Below are 23727 nucleotides of genomic sequence, written 5' to 3'. Positions count from 1 at the left end.
TGTTTTTGATGGCTAGGTGTTGAATTTATGCCCACGTGTAGCTGTTGGCACCAATCCTCCAATTCTCCATCTGAGCCGTTGCCTTCCACCTGACAGGTTGGTTCTAAGGGCTCAATGGTTGTGATGGCATTGTTGTCAACAGTATATAGCTTTGCCACTGTAGCATACCTTGGCAAAGTGACCTCTTCCTCTCCACAGTTCAAAAGTCGTACCGGCACTCGTCCTCGGTGTACCTCGACTATCCCTCGTGCTGTGAGTATAGTGGGCCTGCTGTCGGTGTACACTGGTTCTGTTAAGGCTTGATAATCTCGTCCCTTAGCACCAATGGCTGCTCTACACCATACCAGCATTTCTGTTTTTGGTGGGATTACAATAGACGTTGGATCACTTACCCTCACACTGCCGATTTCTCCACCTGCAACTTCTACCTGTTGCCTTAACATCAATACTTTTATTTCCCTCCGGAGAACTCTCTGCTGGCAGGATTGGGCAGTTTCAGCAATTTGCTGTAAGACAGAAATGACTTCGGAAAAGCAGTTCTCTAACACATTCATTCCTATCAATACAGTTGGTTCACAGTTCCGCCGGTCAACATCAACAACAATTATACCCTGTTTCTTCAATTCTACTTTACCAATCTTTATGGTCATCTCCCTAAATCCTAGTTTCGGTACCAACTTATCATTACTGGCCCATATATCTAGTTCAACATCAGAGGGCCCTTTATCAATATCTGCATCAGCCCAGTACCTCTTATAAAGGATATACGGTGTTGTGAATTCTGTGGCTGAGTTCACTTCTGTGGTCACAAGTGGTATTGCAGTCTCTGGGCTTCCTCCCTCAGGTGTTTTGGTGAGCTCGTTGGCTGCCTTGCTATTTAGCTCCACCTGAGTCTGTCTTCCTTGCTCCTTGTCAATGTTCCAGTGTTGGATCTGAGCTACTGCATCTTTCCTTGGGCCTGCTGCTCTGCTAGATAAGTGCTTCTAGTTTGTTTTCTGTTTTTTCTGTCCAGCTTGTTATTATCTTTTGCTGGAAGCTCTGAGAAGCAAAGGGGTGCACCGCCGTGCTGTTAGTTCGGCACGGTGGGTCTTTTTGCCCCTTTGCGTGGTTTTCGTTTTAGGGTTTTTTGTAGACTGCATAGTTCTCTTTGCTATCCTCGCTCTGTCTAGAATATCGGGCCTCACTTTGCTGAATCTATTTCATTCCTACGTTTGTCTTTTCATCTTGCTAACAGTCATTATATGTGGGGGCTGCCTATTCCTTTGGGGTATTTCTCTGAGGTAAGTCAGGCTTGTATTTCTATCTTCAGGCTAGTCAGCTCCTCAGGCAGTGCCGAGTTGCATAGGTAGTGGATAGGCGCAATCCACTGCTGCTTCCAGTTGTGTGAGGATAGATCAGGTACTGCAGTCTACAGAGATTCCACGTCTCAGAGCTCGTCCTATTGTTTTGGGTTATTGCCAGATCTCTGTATGTGCGCTGATTACTGCACGCTGTGTTGCCTGATTGCCAGCCATAACAGTACAAGGAGCCATTCAATGATTTCCAATAGAGGGAAAAAAGAAATCCTGACATCATTTTTTTTTCTTAGCTCTGTCTTCAGTCTTTTTTTTCCCCTAGACATTAGAGTGCTTCAGGACACAGCTGTGGACATGGATATTCAGGCTCTGTGCTCCTCAATGGATAATCTCGTTGTAAATGTACAAAAGATTCAAGATACTATTGATCAGAAATCGATGCTAGAACCAAGAATTCCGATTCCTGATTTGTTTTTTGGTGACAGAACTAAGTTCCTGAGCTTCAGAAATAATTGTAAGCTATTTTTGGCCTTGAAACCTCATTCTTCTGGTAATCCTATTCAACAGGTTTTGATTATTATTTCTTTTTTGCGCGGCGACCCACAGGACTGGGCGTTTTCTCTTGCACCAGGAGACTCTGCATTGAGTAATGTTGATGCATTTTTCCAGGCGCTGGGATTGCTTTACGATGAGCCTAATTCAGTGGATCAAGCTGAGAAAAATCTGCTGGCTTTATGCCAGGGTCAGGATGATGTAGAAGTATATTGTCAGAAATTTAGAAAATGGTCAGTACTCACTCTGTGGAATGAATCTGCACTAGCGGCTTTGTTCAGAAAGGGTCTCTCTGAAGCTCTTAAGGATGTAATGGTGGGATTTCCTATGCCTGCTGGTTTGAATGAGTCTATGTCCTTGGCCATTCAGATCGGTCGTCGCTTGCGCGAGCGTAAATCTGTGCACCATCTGGCGGTATTGTCTGAGAGTAAACCTGAGCCTATGCAGTGCGACAGGACTATGACTAAAGTAGAACGGCACGAACACAGACGTCTGAACAGACTGTGTTTCTATTGTGGTGATTCTACTCATGCTATTTCTAATTGTCCTAAACGCACTAGGCGGTTCGATAGCTCTGCCGTTATTGGTACTGTACAGTCCAAATTCCTTTTGTCCATTACCTTAATGTGCTCTTTGTCATCATATTCTGTCATGGCGTTTGTGGATTCAGGCGCTGCCCTGAATCTGATGGATTTGGATTATGCTAAACGTTGTGGATTTTTCTTGGAGCCTTTGCGGTGTCCTATTCCGTTGAGAGGAATTGATGCTACACCTCTGGCCAAGAATAAGCCTCAGTACTGGGCCCAGCTGACCATGTGCATGGCTCCTGCACATCAGGAAGTTATTCGCTTTTTGGTACTGCATAATTTGCATGATGTGGTCGTGTTGGGGTTGCCATGGCTACAAACCCATAATCCAGTATTGGATTGGAACTCTATGTCGGTAACCAGCTGGGGTTGTCAGGGAGTACATGGTGATGTTCCATTTTTGTCTATTTCATCATCCATTCCTTCTGACATCCCAGAGTTCTTGTCGGACTTTCAGGATGTATTTGAAGAGTCCAAGTCTGATGCCCTACCTCCGCATAGGAATTGTGATTGTGCTATCGATTTGATTCCTGGTAGTAAATTCCCTAAGGGTCGTTTATTTAATTTGTCCGTACCTGAACACACCGCTATGCGCAGTTATGTGAAGGAGTCCCTGGAGAAGGGACATATTCGCCCATCGTCGTCACCATTGGGAGCAGGGTTCTTTTTTGTAGCCAAGAAGGATGGTTCGCTAAGACCGTGTATTGATTACCGCCTTCTTAATAAGATCACTGTTAAGTTTCAGTATCCCTTGCCATTGATTTCTGACTTGTTTGCTCGGATTAAGGGGGCTAGTTGGTTTACTAAGATTGATCTTCGTGGTGCGTATAATCTGGTGAGAATCAGGCAGGGAGATGAATGGAAAACGGCATTTAATACGCCCGAGGGTCATTTTGAGTATCTGGTGATGCCGTTCGGACTTGCCAATGCTCCATCTGTTTTTCAGTCTTTTATGCATGACATTTTCCGTGAGTATCTGGATAAATTCTTGATTGTTTACTTGGATGACATTTTGATCTTCTCAGATGATTGGGAGTCTCATGTGAAGCAAGTCAGAATGGTTTTCCAGGTACTGCGTGCTAATTCCTTGTTCGTGAAGGGATCAAAGTGTCTCTTCGGTGTGCAGAAAGTTTCATTTTTGGGGTTCATCTTTTCCCCTTCTACTATCGAGATGGATCCGGTTAAGGTTCAGGCCATCCAGGATTGGACTCAGCCGACATCTCTAAAAAGTTTGCAGAAATTCCTGGGCTTTGCTAATTTTTATCGTCGCTTCATCTGTAATTTTTCTAGCATTGCCAGACCATTGACCGATTTGACCAAGAAGGGTGCTGATTTGGTTAATTGGTCTTCTGCTGCCGTGGAAGCTTTTCAGGAGTTGAAGTGTCGTTTTTGCTGTGCCCCTGTGTTGTGTCAACCTGATGTTTCTCTTCCGTTCCAGGTCGAGGTTGATGCTTCTGAGATTGGTGCAGGGGCGGTTTTGTCACAGAGAGGTTCTGGTTGCTCAGTGTTCAAACCATGTGCTTTCTTTTCCAGGAAATTTTCTGCTGCTGAGCGTAATTATGATGTGGGCAACCGAGAGTTGCTGGCCATGAAGTGGGCATTCGAGGAGTGGCGTCATTGGCTTGAGGGTGCTAAGCATCGCGTGGTGGTTTTGACTGATCATAAGAACCTTACTTATCTTGAGTCTGCCAAGCGCTTGAATCCTAGACAGGCCCGTTGGTCGTTGTTTTTTGCTCGTTTTGATTTTGTGATTTCATACCTTCCGGGCTCTAAAAATGTGAAGGCGGATGCTCTGTCTAGGAGTTTTGTGCCCGACTCTCCGGGGTTATCTGAGCCGGCGAGTATCCTCAAGGAAGGAGTCATTGTGTCTGCCATCTCCCCTGATTTGCGGAGAGTGTTGCAGAAATTTCAGGCTAATAAACCTGATCGTTGTCCGGCCGAGAAACTGTTCGTCCCTGATAGGTGGACTAGTAAAGTTATCTCTGAACTTCATTGTTCGGTGCTGGCCGGTCATCCAGGAATCTTTGGTACCAGGGAGTTGGTTGCTAGATCCTTCTGGTGGCCATCTCTGTCACGGGATGTGCGTGCTTTTGTGCAGTCCTGTGGAATTTGTGCTAGGGCTAAGCCCTGCTGTTCACGTGCCAGTGGGTTGCTTTTGCCCTTGCCGGTCCCGAAGAGGCCTTGGACACATATTTCGATGGATTTCATTTCTGACCTTCCCGTTTCTCAAAAGATGTCTGTCATTTGGGTGGTCTGTGATCGCTTTTCTAAAATGGTCCATCTGGTGCCCTTGGTTAAATTGCCTTCCTCCTCTGATTTGGTGCCTTTGTTCTTCCAGCATGTGGTTCGTTTACATGGCATTCCTGAGAATATTGTTTCTGACAGAGGTTCCCAGTTTGTCTCGAGGTTCTGGCGAGCCTTTTGTGGTAGGATGGGCATTGACCTATCTTTTTCCTCGGCCTTCCATCCTCAGACTAATGGCCAGACCGAACGAACCAATCAGACCTTGGAAACATATCTGAGATGTTTTGTTTCCGCTGACCAGGATGATTGGGTGTCATTTTTGCCGTTGGCTGAGTTCGCCCTTAATAATCGGGCCAGCTCGGCTACCTTGGTCTCTCCATTTTTCTGCAATTCTGGGTTCCATCCTCGTTTCTCTTCAGGACAGGTTGAGTCTTCGGACTGTCCTGGTGTGGATAATGTGGTGGACAGGTTGCAGCAGATCTGGACTCAGGTAGTGGACAATTTGACCTTGTCCCAGGAGAAGGCTCAGCTTTTCGCTAATCGCAGACGCCGTGTGGGACCCCGACTTCGTGTTGGGGATCTGGTTTGGTTATCTTCTCGTCATATACCTATGAAGGTTTCCTCTCCTAAATTTAAACCTCGTTTTATTGGTCCGTATAGGATTTCTGAGATTCTCAATCCGGTGTCTTTTCGTCTGACCCTCCCAGACTCCTTTTCCATACATAATGTATTCCATAGGTCGTTGTTGAGGAGATACGTGGCACCTATGGTTCCTTCTGTGGAGCCTCCTGCCCCTGTTTTGGTGGAGGGGGAATTGGAGTATATTGTGGAGAAGATTTTGGATTCTCGTGTCTCTAGACGGAAACTCCAGTATCTGGTCAAATGGAAGGGTTATGCTCAGGAAGATAATTCCTGGGTTTTTGCCTCTGATGTCCATGCCCCAGATCTTGTTCGTGCCTTTCATGTGGCTCATCCTGGTCGGCCTGGGGGTTCTGGTGAGGGTTCGGTGACCCCTCCTCAAGGGGGGGGTACTGTTGTGAATTCTGTGGCTGAGTTCACTTCTGTGGTCACAAGTGGTATTGCAGTCTCTGGGCTTCCTCCCTCAGGTGTTTTGGTGAGCTCGTTGGCTGCCTTGCTATTTAGCTCCACCTGAGTCTGTCTTCCTTGCTCCTTGTCAATGTTCCAGTGTTGGATCTGAGCTACTGCATCTTTCCTTGGGCCTGCTGCTCTGCTAGATAAGTGCTTCTAGTTTGTTTTCTGTTTTTTCTGTCCAGCTTGTTATTATCTTTTGCTGGAAGCTCTGAGAAGCAAAGGGGTGCACCGCCGTGCTGTTAGTTCGGCACGGTGGGTCTTTTTGCCCCTTTGCGTGGTTTTCGTTTTAGGGTTTTTTGTAGACTGCATAGTTCTCTTTGCTATCCTCGCTCTGTCTAGAATATCGGGCCTCACTTTGCTGAATCTATTTCATTCCTACGTTTGTCTTTTCATCTTGCTAACAGTCATTATATGTGGGGGCTGCCTATTCCTTTGGGGTATTTCTCTGAGGTAAGTCAGGCTTGTATTTCTATCTTCAGGCTAGTCAGCTCCTCAGGCAGTGCCGAGTTGCATAGGTAGTGGATAGGCGCAATCCACTGCTGCTTCCAGTTGTGTGAGGATAGATCAGGTACTGCAGTCTACAGAGATTCCACGTCTCAGAGCTCGTCCTATTGTTTTGGGTTATTGCCAGATCTCTGTATGTGCGCTGATTACTGCACGCTGTGTTGCCTGATTGCCAGCCATAACAATACGGTATAGATGAAATCTGGGAACCTGTGTCCAGCAAAGCGTTGAGGGGCATTCCGTCCAGCACGATAGGGATAATGGGTCGTCCTCCGATGTACCTGTCGTGCCAGGGTGTTGGGCCTTGAAAGTTCATTCCTGCGAAGCGGCCCGCATTCCCAGGGGATTCCCGTTTAAATCACAATCTCGTGCAAAGTGGCCTGGCTGCTGGCAACGGCGGCAAATGGGCTGTCCATCCGGTTGGTAGCGGTCGCGGGGTCGTCCTCTCCATGTCGGGTATCTCTGGGGTCTCATCCATGGAACATCTTCTCTATGGTTTGCCAACTCCATCTTGGGTCCTCTCATCTCCTGCATGGTTTTAGCCATTGAAGCAACAACATCAGCTAAAGAGTCAAGCTTTTGTTGAAGAGCCTCATTAGTACTGGGCCCCAAGGGATTAGCAATGGTCCCAGACATAGCTGATGTCACTGGCACTCCCTGTTGTTGAGGTGCCTCTGCCATGGGTTGCGCAGGATCCTGATCCCGAGGTGCCTCTGCCAGCTGGAGACGTATAGCGCTCTCCTTTAATTGGGCAAATGTCAATTCAGGGTTCTTAAAAACAAGCATGCTCACATGCCCCCGGTGAGAAGGGGTGTAGAGTCCCTCAATAAATTGATCTCTTAGCAGTTTATCCGCTCCGGTGTTAAAAATGGGTTCAGCCAGTGTAAGTGATTTAAGGGCTTCCTGCAGGTTTAAGGCAAAGTCTCTCACGCCCTCATTAGCTTTTTGTTTGCAATTAAAGAATCGTATTTTAGCTTTGCTGCTGGCCGTGGTTTCAAATGTAGCTTTTAATCCAGCAAATATGCGTTCAATAGTGCCTTTTAGATCAGCTGCCCATGCTGTGACTTCTCGCTTAGCATGGCCACTTAACTGCATCATCAGGAGACTAACACGCTGAACTTCACCCACTGGGAACATGTCAAAATGGGCCAGCATCTTTTCTCTGAAATTGTCAAGGGTATTAGGCTCACCTTCATACATTGGAAGCCACGGGCCACCCGGGGTATATGGCATCAGCACCGGCATGATGGGCGCCACTCCTTGCACCGCTGCGCTGCTGGACTCTCTATCGACACTCTGTCTTTCAGCTGCATTAGCGTCGCCGGGTGCTGCGTCGTCTCCGTGCTGCGACATACTGTGCCCCCTTAGTTAATCCGGACCCTTCCGGTCCTCCGCTTCCGTCGGGATAGTGTAGATTCGTTCCGCTGTGCAGCAGGATCGATTTTCCCCTTGCTCTGATGTCAGAGCGCTCAGCTTGGTGCCGCCCACAATGACACGCCCCCTGCTGCTCCCACCCACCGCGCTCTGTAATGGCAGATTCTGAAGTTTTTCAGTTAGACTGGGGCTCAGGTAATGGCGTAGCTCAATTAACAGTCTCGTGCCTAACGGTTATGAAGTGATTACCTCAGGGGATGGCGGCCATCTTTACTCCATTATAACCAATGGGGAAAAGTCACTTTCAATAGTTTTCAATGGGGAATGGATTTTTCTTTAATAAAGTCAATTTTCAAGATTTTTCATCCAAGTTTTCACAGTTTTGGGCTCCAATCACGGCACACAATACCCGGTATACGGGCTGGCTAGATCCTGTTCGTGACGCCAATTGTGACGCCCAGGAGACCGGGGTACCCAGCACCGGACCAATGGAGTCTGTCTCTTGAGGGGGATGTCACGGGTGGCTCGACCCGGTGCTGTGGCCTCAGGCAATGCACAGTGTAAGGGGTATCGTGAGGGAACAGGCACTTACTTGATCAGCAGCAGGTTCTCCCAGCGGTGATGATCCCGATCCTGGATATTGGCTATTGTCCAAATGAAAGACTGAGGCACTGAAACGTTTAACCAGTTTACTTCAATATAAAAGGATTTACAACCCGTCCTGTCACCGGAGTCTGTATGGGAACTCTGAGTTACTTTGACCCTGCCGGGGTCTTCGCCTCTTATTGTGCGCAATTTCTGTGTGGCCCTGCTGCTGTATGTGAACTGGCTGCCGGCCCAATCTGTCCCCTCCGGGCCCTGGTTCGACGGGCAACCCGAGTCCTTTTATCGGCTTACCCCCTCCGGGAGTACCGCTGAACTCTGTGTCTGTTGCTGCGTCCGGCCCTAGTGAAGCTGATATCACCTCACGTTTTTCCGGTTGCTGTATTATATATAATGAATACAGCCATGGATCCGGTATCCGTCTTTGCGCCTGTTCTGGGTAGTGATTAATGCTACCCGGTTCTCACAATGTCCTTTTTCTCTGTCCCTCTTCTCCTCAGGCCGGTGATTTGGGCCTGGAAACTGTCACAGGGCTGTTAGAAATTCAGCTGTATGACCTCTCACTATCAGCTCCTTAGCCCAACTGCCATTTCTTCTCTCAGACCAGAATGGATCAAGGGGAGTCTCTGGAGCTCCCCCTTCTGGCCGGAGGTGGCAGTGCAGTTTTGCTATCTCAGTATTTGTATTTATTGTCAGAAACTATTTTTGGGGCAAATACCCCTAGGGGTGCCACAATAGCTTCAATCTTAAAGCTCTCGTTTAGTAGTTGTTGAAAACAACACTGCATTAGGCCTACAAGTTGGATCTGGGTTGTAGAGACGGTGTCTTCCGCTCCAAGGTGTTCCCCAGGTTTCCTCTCCATAGCTTCAATCTTAAAGCTCTCGTTTAGTAGTTGTTGAAAACAACACTGCATTAGGCCTATAAGTTGGGTCTGGGTTGTAGAGACTGTGTCTTCCGCTCCAAGGTGTTCCCCAGGTTTCCTCTCCATAGCTTCAATCTTAAAGCTCTCGTTTAGTAGTTGTTGAAAACAACACTGTATTAGGCCTACAATTTGGGTCTGAGTTGTAGAGACGGTGTCTTCCACTCCAAGGTGTTCCCCAGGTTTCCTCTCCATAGCTTCAATCTTAAAGCTCTCGTTTAGTAGTTGTTGAAAACAACACTGCATTAGGCCTACACGTTGGGTCTGGGTTGTAGAGACAGTGTCTTCCACTCCAAGGTGTTCCCCAGGTTTCCTCTCCATAGCTTCAATCTTAAAGCTCTCGTTTAGTAGTTGTTGAAAACAACACTACATTAGGCCTACAAGTTGGGTCTGGGTTGCAGAGACGGTGTCTTCCGCTCCAAGGTGTTCCCCAGGTTTCCTCTCCATTGCTTCAATCTTCATGCTCGTCTTAAGTAGTTGTTGAAAACAACACTGCATTAGGCCTACAAGTTGGGTCTGGGTTGTAGAGACGGTGTCTTCCACTCCAAGGTGTTCCCCAGGTTTCCTCTCCATAGCTTCAATCTTAAAGCTCTCGTTTAGTAGTTGTTGAAAACAACACTGCATTAGGCCTACAAGTTGGGGCTGGGTTGTAGAGACGGTGTCTTCCGCTCCAAGGTTTTCCCCAGGTTTCCTCTCCATAGCTTCAATCTTAAAGCTCTCGTTTAGTAGTTGTTGAAAACAACACTGCATTAGGCCTACAAGTTGGGTCTGGGTTGTAGAGACGGTGTCTTCCACTCCAAGGTGTTCCCCAGGTTTCCTCTCCATAGCTTCGAGCTTCTAGCTCTCGTTTAGTAGTTGTTGAAAACAACACTACATTAGGCCTACAAGTTGGGTCTGGGTTGTAGAGACGGTGTCTTCCGCTCCAAGGTGTTCCCAAGGTTTCCTCTCCATAGCTTCATTCTTAATGCTCTCGTTTAGTAGTTGTTGAAAACAACACTGCATTAGGCCTACAAGTTGGGTCTGGGTTGTAGAGACGGTGTCTTCCACTCCAAGGTGTTCCCCAGGTTTCCTCTCCATAGCTTCAATCTTAAAGCTCTCGTTTAGTAGTTGTTGAAAACAACACTGCATTAGGCCTACAATTTGGGTCTGGGTTGTAGAGACGGTGTCTTCCACTCCAAGGTGTTCCCCAGGTATCCTCTCCATTGCTTCGATCTTCTAGCTCTTCTTAAGTAGTTGTTGAAAATAAAACTGCATTAGGCCTACAAGTTGGATCTGGGTTGTAAAGACGGTGTCTTCTGCTCCAAGGTGTTCCCCAGGTTTCTTCTCCATAGCTTCAATCTTAAAGCTCTCGTTTAGTAGTTGTTGAAAACAACACTGCATTAGGCCTATAAGTTGGGTCTGGGTTGTAGAGACTGTGTCTTCCGCTCCAAGGTGTTCCCCAGGTTTCCTCTCCATAGCTTCAATCTTAAAGCTCTCGTTTAGTAGTTGTTGAAAACAACACTGTATTAGGCCTACAATTTGGGTCTGAGTTGTAGAGACGGTGTCTTCCACTCCAAGGTGTTCCCCAGGTTTCCTCTCCATAGCTTCAATCTTAAAGCTCTCGTTTAGTAGTTGTTGAAAACAACACTGCATTAGGCCTACACGTTGGGTCTGGGTTGTAGAGACAGTGTCTTCCACTCCAAGGTGTTCCCCAGGTTTCCTCTCCATAGCTTCAATCTTAAAGCTCTCGTTTAGTAGTTGTTGAAAACAACACTACATTAGGCCTACAAGTTGGGTCTGGGTTGCAGAGACGGTGTCTTCCGCTCCAAGGTGTTCCCCAGGTTTCCTCTCCATTGCTTCAATCTTCATGCTCGTCTTAAGTAGTTGTTGAAAACAACACTGCATTAGGCCTACAAGTTGGGTCTGGGTTGTAGAGACGGTGTCTTCCACTCCAAGGTGTTCCCCAGGTTTCCTCTCCATAGCTTCAATCTTAAAGCTCTCGTTTAGTAGTTGTTGAAAACAACACTGCATTAGGCCTACAAGTTGGGGCTGGGTTGTAGAGACGGTGTCTTCCGCTCCAAGGTTTTCCCCAGGTTTCCTCTCCATAGCTTCAATCTTAAAGCTCTCGTTTAGTAGTTGTTGAAAACAACACTGCATTAGGCCTACAAGTTGGGTCTGGGTTGTAGAGACGGTGTCTTCCACTCCAAGGTGTTCCCCAGGTTTCCTCTCCATAGCTTCGAGCTTCTAGCTCTCGTTTAGTAGTTGTTGAAAACAACACTACATTAGGCCTACAAGTTGGGTCTGGGTTGTAGAGACGGTGTCTTCCGCTCCAAGGTGTTCCCAAGGTTTCCTCTCCATAGCTTCATTCTTAATGCTCTCGTTTAGTAGTTGTTGAAAACAACACTGCATTAGGCCTACAAGTTGGGTCTGGGTTGTAGAGACGGTGTCTTCCACTCCAAGGTGTTCCCCAGGTTTCCTCTCCATAGCTTCAATCTTAAAGCTCTCGTTTAGTAGTTGTTGAAAACAACACTGCATTAGGCCTACAATTTGGGTCTGGGTTGTAGAGACGGTGTCTTCCACTCCAAGGTGTTCCCCAGGTATCCTCTCCATTGCTTCGATCTTCTAGCTCTTCTTAAGTAGTTGTTGAAAATAAAACTGCATTAGGCTTACAAGTTGGGTCTGGGTTGTAGAAACGGTGTCTTCCACTCCAAGGTGTTCCCCAGGTTTCCTCTCCATAGCTTCGAGCTTCTTGCTCTCGTTTGGTAGTTGTTGAAAACAACACTGCATTAGGCCTACAAGTTGGGTCTGGGTTGTAGAGACCGTGTCTTCCACTCCAAGGTGTTCCCCAGGTTTCCTCTCCATAGCTTCAATCTTAAAGCTCTCGTTTAGTAGTTGTTGAAAACAACACTGCATTAGGCCTACAAGTTGGGTCTGGGTTGTAGAGACGGTGTCTTCGCTCCAATGTGTTCCCCAGGTTTCCTCTCCATAGCTTCAATCTTAAAGCTCTCGTTTAGTAGTTGTTGAGAACAACACTGCATTAGGCCTACAAGTTGGGTCTGGGTTGTAGAGACGGTGTCTTCCGCTCCAAGGTGTTCCCCAGGTTTCCTCTCCATAGCTTCTATCTTAAAGCTCTCGTTTAGTAGTTGTTGAAAACAACACTGCATTAGGCCTACAAGTTGGGTCTGGGTTGTAGAGACTGTGTCTTCCGCTCCAAGGTGTTCCCCAGGTTTCCTCTCCATAGCTTCAATCTTAAAGCTCTCGTTTAGTAGTTGTTGAAAACAACACTGCATTAGCACTACAAGTTGGGTCTGGGTTGTAGAGATTGTGTCTTCCACTCCAAGGTATTCCCCAGGTTTCCTCTCCATAGCTTCAATCTTAAAGCTCTCGTTTAGTAGTTGTTGAAAACAACACTGCATTAGGCCTATAAGTTGGGTCTGGGTTGTAGAGACGGTGTCTTCCACTCCAAGGTGTTCCCCAGGTTTCCTCTCCATAGCTTCAATCTTAAAGTTCTCGTTTAGTAGTTGTTGAAAACAACACTGCATTAGGCCTACAATTTGGGTCTGGGTTGTAGAGACGGTGTCTTCCACTCCAAGGTGTTCCCCAGGTTTCCTCTCCATTGCATCAATCTTAAAGCTCTCGTTTAGTAGTTGTTGAAAACAACACTGCATTAGGCCTACAAGTTGGGTCTGGGTTGTAGAGACGGTGTCTTCCACTCCAAGGTGTTCCCCAGGTTTCCTCTCCATAGTTTCAAGCTTCTAGCTCTCGTTTAGTAGTTGTTGAAAACAACACTGCATTAGGCCTACAAGTTGGGTCTGGTTGTAGAGACGGTGTCTTCCACTCCAAGGTGTTCCCCAGGTTTCCTCTCCATTGCTTCGATCTTCTAGCTCTTCTTAAGTAGTTGTTGAAAACAACACTGCATTAGGCCTACAAGTTGGGTCTGGGTTGTAGAGACAGTGTCTTTGCTCCAAGGTGTTCCCCAGGTTTCCTCTCCATAGCTTCAATCTTAAAGCTCTCGTTTAGTAGTTGTTGAAAACAACACTGTATTAGGCCTACAATTTGGGTCTGAGTTGTAGAGACGGTGTCTTCCTCTCCAAGGTGTTCCCCAGGTTTCCTCTCCATAGCTTCAATCTTAAAGCTCTCGTTTAGTAGTTGTTGAAAACAACACTGCATTAGGCCTACAAGTTGGGTCTGGGTTGTAGAGACAGTGTCTTCCACTCCAAGGTGTTCCCCAGGTTTCCTCTCCATAGCTTCAATCTTAAAGCTCTCGTTTAGTAGTTGTTGAAAACAACACTGCATTAGGCCTACAAGTTGGGTCTGGGTTGCAGAGACGGTGTCTTCCGCTCCAAGGTTTTCCCCATGTTTCCTCTCCATAGCTTCAATCTTAAAGCTCTCGTTTAGTAGTTGTTGAAAACAACACTGCATTAGGCCTACAAGTTGGGTCTGGGTTGTAGAGACGGTGTCTTCCACTCCAAGGTGTTCCCCAGGTTTCCTCCCCATAGCTTTGAGCTTCTAGCTCTCGTTTAGTAGTTGTAGAAAACAACACTGCATTAGGCCTACAAGTTGGGTCTGGGTTGTAGAGACAGTGTCTTCCACTCCAAGGTGTTCCCCAGGTTTCCTCTCCATAGCTTCAATCTTAAAGCTCTCGTTTAGTAGTTGTTGAAAACAACACTGCATTAGGACTACAAGTTGGGTCTGGGTTGTAAAGACGGTGTCTTCCGCTCCAAGGTGTTCCCCAGGTTTCCTCTCCATAGCTTCATTCTTAAAGCTTTCATTTAGTAGTTGTTGAAAACAACACTGCATTAGGCCTACAAGTTGGGTCTGGGTTGTAGAGACGGTGTTTTCCACTCCAAGGTGTTCCCCAGGTTTACACTCCATAGCTTCAATCTTAAAGCTCTCGTTTAGTAGTTGTTGAAAACAACACTGCATTAGGCCTACAATTTGGATCTGGGTTGTAGAGACGGTGTCTTCCACTCCAAGGTGTTCCCCAGGTTTCCTCTCTATTGCTTCGATCTTCTAGCTCTTCTTAAGTAGTTGTTGGAAATAACACTGCATTAGGCCAACAAGTTGGGTCTGGGTTGTAGAAACGGTGTCTTCCACTCCAAGGTGTTCCCCAGGTTTCCTCTCCATAGCTTCGAGCTTCTTGCTCTCGTTTAGTAGTTGTTGAAATCAACACTGCATTAGGCCTACAAGTTGGGTCTGGGTTGTAGAGACCGTGTCTTCCACTCCAAGGTGTTCCCCAGGTTTCCTCTCCATAGCTTCAATCTTAAAGCTCTCGTTTAGTAGTTGTTGAAAACAACACTGCATTAGGCCTACAAGTTGGGTCTGGGTTGTAGAGACGGTGTCTTCGCTCCAAGGTGTTCCCCAGGTTTCCTCTCCATAGCTTCAATCTTAAAGCTCTCGTTTAGTAGTTGTTGAAAACAACACTGCATTAGGCCTACAAGTTGGGTCTGGGTTGTAGAGACGGTGTCTTCCGCTCCAAGGTGTTCCCCAGGTTTCCTCTCCATAGCTTCTATCTTAAAGCTCTCGTTTAGTAGTTGTTGAAAACAACACTGCATTAGGCCTACAAGTTGGGTCTGGGTTGTAGAGACTGTGTCTTCCGCTCCAAGGTGTTCCCCAGGTTTCCTCTCCATAGCTTCAATCTTAAAGCTCTCGTTTAGTAGTTGTTGAAAACAACACTGCATTAGCACTACAAGTTGGGTCTGGGTTGTAGAGACGGTGTCTTCCATTCCAAGGTGTTCCCCAGGTTTCCTCTCCATAGCTTCAATCTTAAAGATCTCGTTTAGTAGTTGTTGAAAACAACACTGCATTAGGCCTACAAGTTGGGTCTGGGTTGTAGAGACGGTGTCTTCCACTCCAAGGTGTTCCCCAGGTTTCCTCTCCATAGCTTCGAGCTTCTAGCTCTCGTTTAGTAGTTGTTGAAAACAACACTGCATTAGGCCTACAAGTTGGGTCTGGGTTGTAGAGACGGTGTCTTCCACTCCAAGGTGTTCCCCAGGTATCCTCTCCATAGCTTCAATCTTAAAGCTCTCATTTAGTAGTTGTTGATAACAACACTGCATTAGGCCAACAAGTTGTATCTGGGTTGTAGAGACGGTGTCTTCCGCTCCAAGGTGTTCCCCAGGTTTCTTCTCCATAGCTTCAATCTTAAAGCTTTCGTTTAGTAGTTGTTGAAAACAACACTGCATTAGGCCTACAAGTTGGGTCTGGGTTGTAGAGACGGTGTCTTCCACTCCAAGGTGTTCCCCAGGTTTCCTCTCCATAGCTTCAATCTTAAAGCTCTCGTTTAGTAGTTGTTGAAAACAACACTGCATTAGGCCTACAAGTTGGGTCTGGGTTGTAGAGACGGTGTCTTCCACTCCAAGGTGTTCCCCAGTTTTCCTCTCCATAGCTTCAATCTTAAAGCTCTCATTTAGTAGTTGTTGAAAACAACACTGCATTAGGCCTACAAGTTGGGTCTGGGTTGTAGAGACGGTGTCTTCCTCTCCAAGGTGTTCCCCAGGTTTCCTCTCCATTGCTTCAATCTTCATGCTCGTCTTAAGTAGTTGTTGAAAACAACACTGCATTAGGCCTACAAGTTGGGTCTGGGTTGTAGAGACAGTGTCTTCCACTCCAAGGTGTTCCCCAGGTTTCCTCTCCAAAGCTTCGAGATTCTAGCTCTCGTTTAGTAGTTGTTGAAAACAACACTGCATTAGGCCTACAAGTTGGGTCTGGGTTGTAGAGACGGTGTCTTCCACTCCAAGGTGTTCCCCAGGTTTCCTCTCCATAGCTTCAATCTTAAAGCTCTCGTTTAGTAGTTGTTGAAAACAACACTGCATTAGGCCTACAAGTTGGGTCTGGGTTGTAGAGAAGGTGTCTTCCGCTCCAAGGTTTTCCCCAGGTTTCCTCTCCATAGCTTCAATCTTAAAGCTCTCGTTTAGTAGTTGTTGAAAACAACACTGCATTAGGCCTACAAGTTGGGTCTGGGTTGTAGAGACGGTGTCTTCCGCTCCAAGGTGTTCCCCAGGTTTCCTCTCCATAGCTTCAATCTTAAAGCTCTCGTTTAGTAGTTGTTGAAAACAACACTGCATTAGGCCTACAAGTTGGGTCTGGGTTGTAGAGACGGTGTCTTCCACTCCAAGGTGTTCACCAGGTTTCCTCTCCATAGCTTCAATCTTAAAGCTCTCGTTTAGTAGTTGTTGAAAACAACACTGCATTAGGCCTACAAGTTGCATCTGGGTTGTAGAGACGGTGTCTTCCGCTCCAAGGTATTCCCCAGGTTTCCTCTCCATTACTTCAATCTTCATGCTCGTCTTAAGTAGTTGTTGAAAACAACACTGCATTAGGCCTACAAGTTGGGTCTGGGTTGTAGAGACGGTGTCTTCCACTCCAAGGTGTTCCCCAGGTTTCCTCTCCATAGCTTCGAGCTTCTAGCTCTCGTTTAGTAGTTGTTGAAAACAACACTGCATTAGGCCTACAAGTTGGGTCTGGGTTGTAGAGACGGTGTCTTCCACTCCAAGGTGTTCCCCAGGTTTCCTCTCCATAGCTTCAATCTTAAAGCTCTCGTTTAGTAGTTGTTGAAAACAACACTGCATTAGGACTACAAGTTGGTTCTGGGTTGTAGAGACGGTGTCTTCCGCTCCAAGGTGTTCCCCAGGTTTCCTCTTCATAGCTTCAATCTTAAAGCTCTCGTTTAGTAGTTGTTGAAAACAACACTGCATTAGGCCTACAAGTTGCGTCTGGGTTGTAGAGACTGTGTCTTCCACTCCAAGGTGTTCCCCAGGTTTCCTCTCCATAGCTTCAATCTTAAAGCTCTCGTTTAGTAGTTGTTGAAAACAACACTGCATTAGGCCTACAAGTTGGGTCTGGGTTGTAGAGACGGTGTCTTCCGCTCCAAGGTGTTCCCCAGGTTTCCTCTCCATAGCTTCAATCTTAAAGCTCTCGTTTAGTAGTTGTTGAAAACAACACTGCATTAGGCCTACAAGTTGCGTCTGGTTTGTAGAGACGGTGTCTTCCGCTCCAAGGTATTCCCCAGGTTTCCTCTCCATTGCTTCAATCTTCATGCTCGTCTTAAGTAGTTGTTGAAAACAACACTGCATTAGGCCTACAAGTTGGGTCTGGGTTGTAGAGACGGTGTCTTCCACTCCAAGGTGTTCCCCAGGTTTCCTCTCCATAGCTTCGAGCTTCTAGCTCTCGTTTAGTAGTTATTGAAAACAACACTGCATTAGGCCTACAAGTTGGGTCTGGGTTGTAGAGACGGAGTCTTCCACTCCAAGGTGTTCCCCAGGTTTCCTCTCCATAGCTTCAATCTTAAAGCTCTCGTTTAGTAGTTGTTGAAAACAACACTGCATTAGGCCTACAATTTGGGTCTGGGTTGTAGAGACTGTGTCTTCCACTCCAAGGTGTTCACCAGGTTTCCTCTCCATAGCTTCAATCTTAAAGCTCTCGTTTAGTAGTTGTTGAAAACAACACTGCATTAGGCCTACAAGTTGCATCTGGGTTGTAGAGACGGTGTCTTCCGCTCCAAGGTATTCCCCAGGTTTCCTCTCCATTACTTCAATCTTCATGCTCGTCTTAAGTAGTTGTTGAAAACAACACTGCATTAGGCCTACAAGTTGGGTCTGGGTTGTAGAGACGGTGTCTTCCACTCCAAGGTGTTCCCCAGGTTTCCTCTCCATAGCTTCGAGCTTCTAGCTCTCATTTAGTAGTTGTTGAAAACAACACTGCATTAGGCCTACAAGTTGGGTCTGGGTTGTAGAGACGGTGTCTTCCACTCCAAGGTGTTCCCCAGGTTTCCTCTCCATAGCTTCAATCTTAAAGCTCTCGTTTAGTAGTTGTTGAAAACAACACTGCATTAGGGCTACAAGTTGGGTCTGGGTTGTAGAGACGGTGTCTTCCGCTCCAAGGTGTTCCCCAGGTTTCCTCTTCATAGCTTCAATCTTAAAGCTCTCGTTTAGTAGTTGTTGAAAACAACACTGCATTAGGCCTACAAGTTGCGTCTGGGTTGTAGAGACGGTGTCTTCCACTCCAAGGTGTTCCCCAGGTTTCCTCTCCATAGCTTCAATCTTAAAGCTCTCGTTTAGTAGTTGTTGAAAACAACACTGCATTAGGCCTACAAGTTGGGTCTGGGTTGTAGAGACGGTGTCTTCCGCTCCAAGGTGTTCCCCAGGTTTCCTCTCCATAGCTTCAATCTTAAAGCTCTCGTTTAGTAGTTGTTGAAAACAACACTGCATTAGGCCTACAAGTTGCGTCTGGTTTGTAGAGACGGTGTCTTCCGCTCCAAGGTGTTCCCCAGGTTTCCTCTCCATTGCTTCAATCTTCATGCTCGTCTTAAGTAGTTGTTGAAAACAACACTGCATTAGGCCTACAAGTTGGGTCTGGGTTGTAGAGACGGTGTCTTCCACTCCAAGGTGTTCCCCAGGTTTCCTCTCCATAGCTTCGAGCTTCTAGCTCTCGTTTAGTAGTTGTTGAAAACAACACTGCATTAGGCCTACAAGTTGGGTCTGGGTTGTAGAGACGGTGTCTTCCACTCCAAGGTGTTCCCCAGGTTTCCTCTCCATAGCTTCAATCTTAAAGCTCTCATTTAGTAGTTGTTGATAACAACACTGCATTAGGCCAACAAGTTGTATCTGGGTTGAAGAGACGGTGTCTTCCGCTCCAAGGTGTTCCCCAGGTTTCTTCTCCATAGCTTCAATCTTAAAGCTTTCGTTTAGTAGTTGTTGAAAACAACACTGCATTAGGCCTACAAGTTGGGTCTGGGTTGTAGAGACGGTGTCTTCCACTCCAAGGTGTTCCCCAGGTTTCCTCTCCATAGCTTCAATCTTAAAGCTCTCGTTTAGTAGTTGTTGAAAACAACACTGCATTAGGCCTACAAGTTGGGTCTGGGTTGTAGAGACGGTGTCTTCCACTCCAAGGTGTTCCCCAGGTTTCCTCTCCATAGCTTTGAGCTTCTAGCTTTCGTTTAGTAGTTGTTGAAATCAACACTGCATTAGGCCTACAAGTTGGGTCTGGGTTGTAGAGACGGTGTCTTCCGCTCCAAGGTGTTCCCCAGGTTTCCTGTTATGACCTGGTGGTTAGGAGCACCCGGAATGACCTGATAGTTAAAACTCATGCAGGACAAGCTCTGGGATGTGGGAGCTCTGCTGACCGCAATCCCTAATCCTATCACACACACTAGAAAAAGCCGTGGAGCACTCCTGACGCTCCCTAGGCGCCTCATCACAGCCTAAGAGTTAGCTAGCCCTAGAGATAGAAAATAAAACCTACCTTGCCTCAGAGAAATTCCCCAAAGGAAAAGGTAGCCCCCCACATATATTGACTGTGAGTAAAGATGAAAGTCACAAACGCAGAAATGAAACAGGTTTCAGCAAAGGGAGGCCAGACTTACTAAATAGACAGAGGATAGGAAAGGTAGCTTTGCGATCAGCACAAAAAACTACAAAAGACCACGCAGAGTGTGCAAAAAGACCTCCGCCCCGACTAACGGTGCGGAGATGCCACTCTGCATCCCAGAGCTTCCAGCTAGCAAGACAAAATCATGATATCCAGCTGGACAAGAAAACAATGAACGAATTAGATACTGTCAGGAACTTAGCTTTTGCTGAAGTAGACAGGTCACCAGAAAGATCCAAGAGCGAACTGAACCAATGCAGAAACTTTGACAGCTGGCATGGAGTAACGATCTAAGTGGAGTTAAATAGAGCAGCAAACCAAAGGATAAACCCCGTCACCTGTGTAAGGAACCTCAGAAGCAGCAGCTCCACTCACAGCCACCAGAGGGAGCCCACGGACAGAACTCACCGAAGTACCATTCACGACCACAGGAGGGAGCTCGACAACAGAATTCACAACAGTATTCCCCCTTGAGGAGGGGTCACCGAACCCTCACCAGAGCCGATCAGGATGAGCCAAATGAAAGGCACGAACTAGATCGGCAGCATGAACATCAGAGGCAAAAACCCAGGAATTATCCTCCTGACCATAACCCTTCCACTTGACCAGGTACTGGAGTTTCCGTCTTGAAACACGAGAATTCAAGATCTTCTCCACCACATACTCCAACTCCCCCTCGACCAACACCGAGGCAGGAGGATCAACGGAGGGAACCATAGGCGCCACGTATCTCCGCAACAACGACCTATGGAACACATTATGGATGGCAAAAGAAGCTGGAAGGTCCAAACGAAATGACACAGGATTAAGAATTTCAGAAATCTTATATGACCCAATGAAACGAGGCTTAAACTTAGGAGAGGAAACCTTCATAGGAACATGACGAGATGACAACCAAACCAAATCCGCAACCCGAAGTCGGGGACCAACACAGCGCCGGCTGTTGTGAATTCTGTGGCAGAGCTCCCTCCTGTGGTCACAAGTGGTACTTTGGCTGATTCTCTCTGTGAGCTTCCGTTGGTGGAGGAAAGTGGTACTGCGGCTTCTGAGTTTCCTTCCTCAGGTGATGTGGTGAAGTCGTTAGGTGCTGCTCTATTTAACTCCACCTAGTGCTTTGATCCTGGCCTCCAGTCAATGTTCTAGTATTGGACCTGTTTCCTCCTGGATCGTTCCTGTGGCCTGCTGCTCTGCATAGCTAAGTTCTGCTTTGCTATTTTGTTTGCTGTTTTTTTCTGTCCAGCTTGTCTATTTGTTTTTTCCTGCTTGCTGGAAGCTCTGGGACGCAGAGGGTGTACCTCCGTGCCGTTAGTTTGGTACGTAGGGTCTTTTTGCCCCCTTTGCGTGGTTTTTGTAGGGTTTTGTGTTGACCGCAAAGTTACCTTTCCTATCCTCGCTCTGTTCAGAAAGTCGGGCCTCACTTTGCTAAATCTATTTCATCTCTACGTTTGTCTTTTCATCTTAACTCACAGTCATTATATGTGGGGGCTGCCTTTTCCTTTGGGGTATTTCTCTGAGGCAAGGTAGGCTTATTTTCTATCTTCAGGCTAGCTAGTTTCTCAGGCTGTGCCGAGTTGCATAGGGAGCGTTAGGCGCAATCCACGGCTGCCTCTAGTGTGGTTGGAGAGGATTAGGGATTGCGGTCAGCAGAGTTCCCACGTCTCAGAGCTCGTTCTATGTTTTTGGGTTATTTTCAGGTCACTGTATGTGCTCTGACCTCTATGTCCATTGTGGTACTGAATTACCTTATCATAACAGTACTGGAGGCCAAAAGTACTAATGATTCTCAATAGAGGGAAAAAAGAAGTTCTGAGACCATTTTTTTTTCTCTGCACTGTGTTTTGCCTTTTTTCCCCTAGACATTTGGGTGGTTCAGGACACAGGTGTAGCGATGGACATTAAAGGTCTGTCTTCTTGTGTGGATCAGCTCACGGCAAGAGTACAAAATATTCAAGACTTTGTGGTTCAGAATTCTATGTTAGAACCGAGAATTCCTATTCCTGATTTGTTTTTTGGAGATAGAACTAAATTTCTGAGTTTCAAAAATAATTGTAAACTATTTCTGGCTTTGAAACCTCGCTCCTCTGGTGACCCAGTTCAACAAGTTAGGATCATTATTTCTTTTTTACGTGGCGACCCTCAGGACTGGGCATTTTCTCTTGCGTCAGGAGATCCTGCATTAAGTAATATCGATGCGTTTTTCCTGGCGCTCGGATTGCTGTACGATGAACCTAATTCAGTGGATCAGGCAGAGAAAAATTTGCTGGCTCTGTGTCAGGGTCAGGATGAGATAGAGGTATATTGTCAGAAATTTAGAAAGTGGTCCGTACTCACTCAATGGAATGAAGGTGCGCTCGCAGCTATTTTCAGAAGGGGTCTCTCTGAAGCCCTTAAGGATGTCATGGTGGGATTTCCTATGCCTGCTGGTCTGAATGAGTCTATGTCTTTGGCCATTCAGATCGGTCGACGCTTGCGTGAGCGTAAATCTGTGCACCATTTGGCGGTATTACCTGAGCTTAAACCTGAGCCTATGCAGTGCAATAGGACTTTGACCAGAGTTGAACGGCAAGAACACAGACGTCTGAATGGGCTGTGTTTCTACTGTGGTGATTCCACTCATGCTATCTCTGATTGTTCTAAGCGCACTAAGCGGTTCGCTAGGTCTGCCACCATTGGTACGGTACAGTCAAAATTTCTTCTGTCCGTTACCTTGATCTGCTCTATGTCATCTTATTCTGTCATGGCATTTGTGGATTCAGGCGCTGCCCTGAATTTGATGGACTTGGAGTATGCTAGACGTTGTGGGTTTTTCTTGGAGCCCTTGCAGTGTCCTATTCCATTGAGAGGAATTGATGCTACGCCTTTGGCCAAGAATAAGCCTCAGTACTGGACCCAGCTGACCATGTGCATGGCTCCTGCACATCAGGAGGTTATTCGCTTTCTGGTGTTGCATAATCTGCATGATGTGGTCGTGTTGGGGTTGCCATGGCTACAAGTCCATAATCCAGCATTAGATTGGAAATCAATGTCTGTGTCCAGCTGGGGTTGTCAGGGGGTACATGGTGATGTCCCATTTCTGACTATTTCGTCATCCACCCCTTCTGAGGTTCCAGAGTTCTTGTCTGATTACCAGGATGTATTTGATGAGCCCAAGTCCGATACCCTACCTCCGCATAGGGATTGTGATTGTGCTATCGATTTGATTCCTGGTAGTAAATTCCCAAAAGGTCGACTGTTTAATTTATCTGTGCCTGAGCACGCCGCTATGCGGAGTTATGTGAAGGAGTCCTTGGAGAAGGGGCATATTCACCCGTCATCGTCGCCATTAGGAGCAGGGTTCTTTTTTGTAGCCAAGAAGGATGGTTCGCTGAGACCTTGTATAGATTACCGCCTTCTAAATAAGATCACGGTTAAATTTCAGTATCCCTTGCCGTTGTTATCTGATTTGTTTGCTCGGATTAAGGGGGCTAGTTGGTTCACCAAGATAGATCTTCATGGTGCGTATAATCTTGTCCGTATTAAGCGAGGCGATGAATGGAAAACTGCATTTAATACGCCCGAGGGCCATTTTGAGTACCTGGTTATGCCATTCGGACTTGCCAATGCTCCATCAGTGTTTCAGTCCTTTATGCATGACATCTTCCGAGAGTACCTGGATAAATTCCTGATTGTGTACTTGGATGACATTTTGATCTTCTTGGATGATTGGGAGTCTCATGTGAAGCAGGTCAGAACGGTGTTTCAGGTCCTGCGTGCTAATTCTTTGTTTGTGAAGGGATCAAAGTGTCTCTTTGGTGTTCAGAAGGTTTCATTTTTGGGGTTCATCTTTTCCCCTTCTACTATCGAGATGGACCCTGTTAAGGTCCAAGCCATCCATAATTGGACTCAGCCGACATCTCTGAAAAGTCTGCAAAAGTTCCTGGGCTTTGCTAATTTTTATCGTCGCTTCATCTGCAATTTTTCTAGCATTGCTAAACCATTGACCGATTTGACCAAGAAGGGTGCTGATGTGGTCAATTGGTCTTCTGCTGCTGTGGAAGCTTTTCAAGAGTTGAAGCGTCGTTTTTCTTCTGCCCCTGTGTTGTGTCAACCAGATGTTTCGCTTCCATTCCAGGTCGAGGTTGATGCTTCTGAGATTGGAGCAGGGGCTGTTTTGTCGCAGAGAAGTTCTGATTGCTCGGTGATGAAACCATGCGCCTTCTTTTCCAGGAAG

The sequence above is a fragment of the Ranitomeya imitator genome, chromosome 7 (assembly GCF_032444005.1).
Source record: "Ranitomeya imitator isolate aRanImi1 chromosome 7, aRanImi1.pri, whole genome shotgun sequence".
NCBI classification, from domain to species: Eukaryota; Metazoa; Chordata; class Amphibia; order Anura; family Dendrobatidae; genus Ranitomeya; species Ranitomeya imitator.
Note: the sequence above shows the minus strand (reverse complement) of the source record.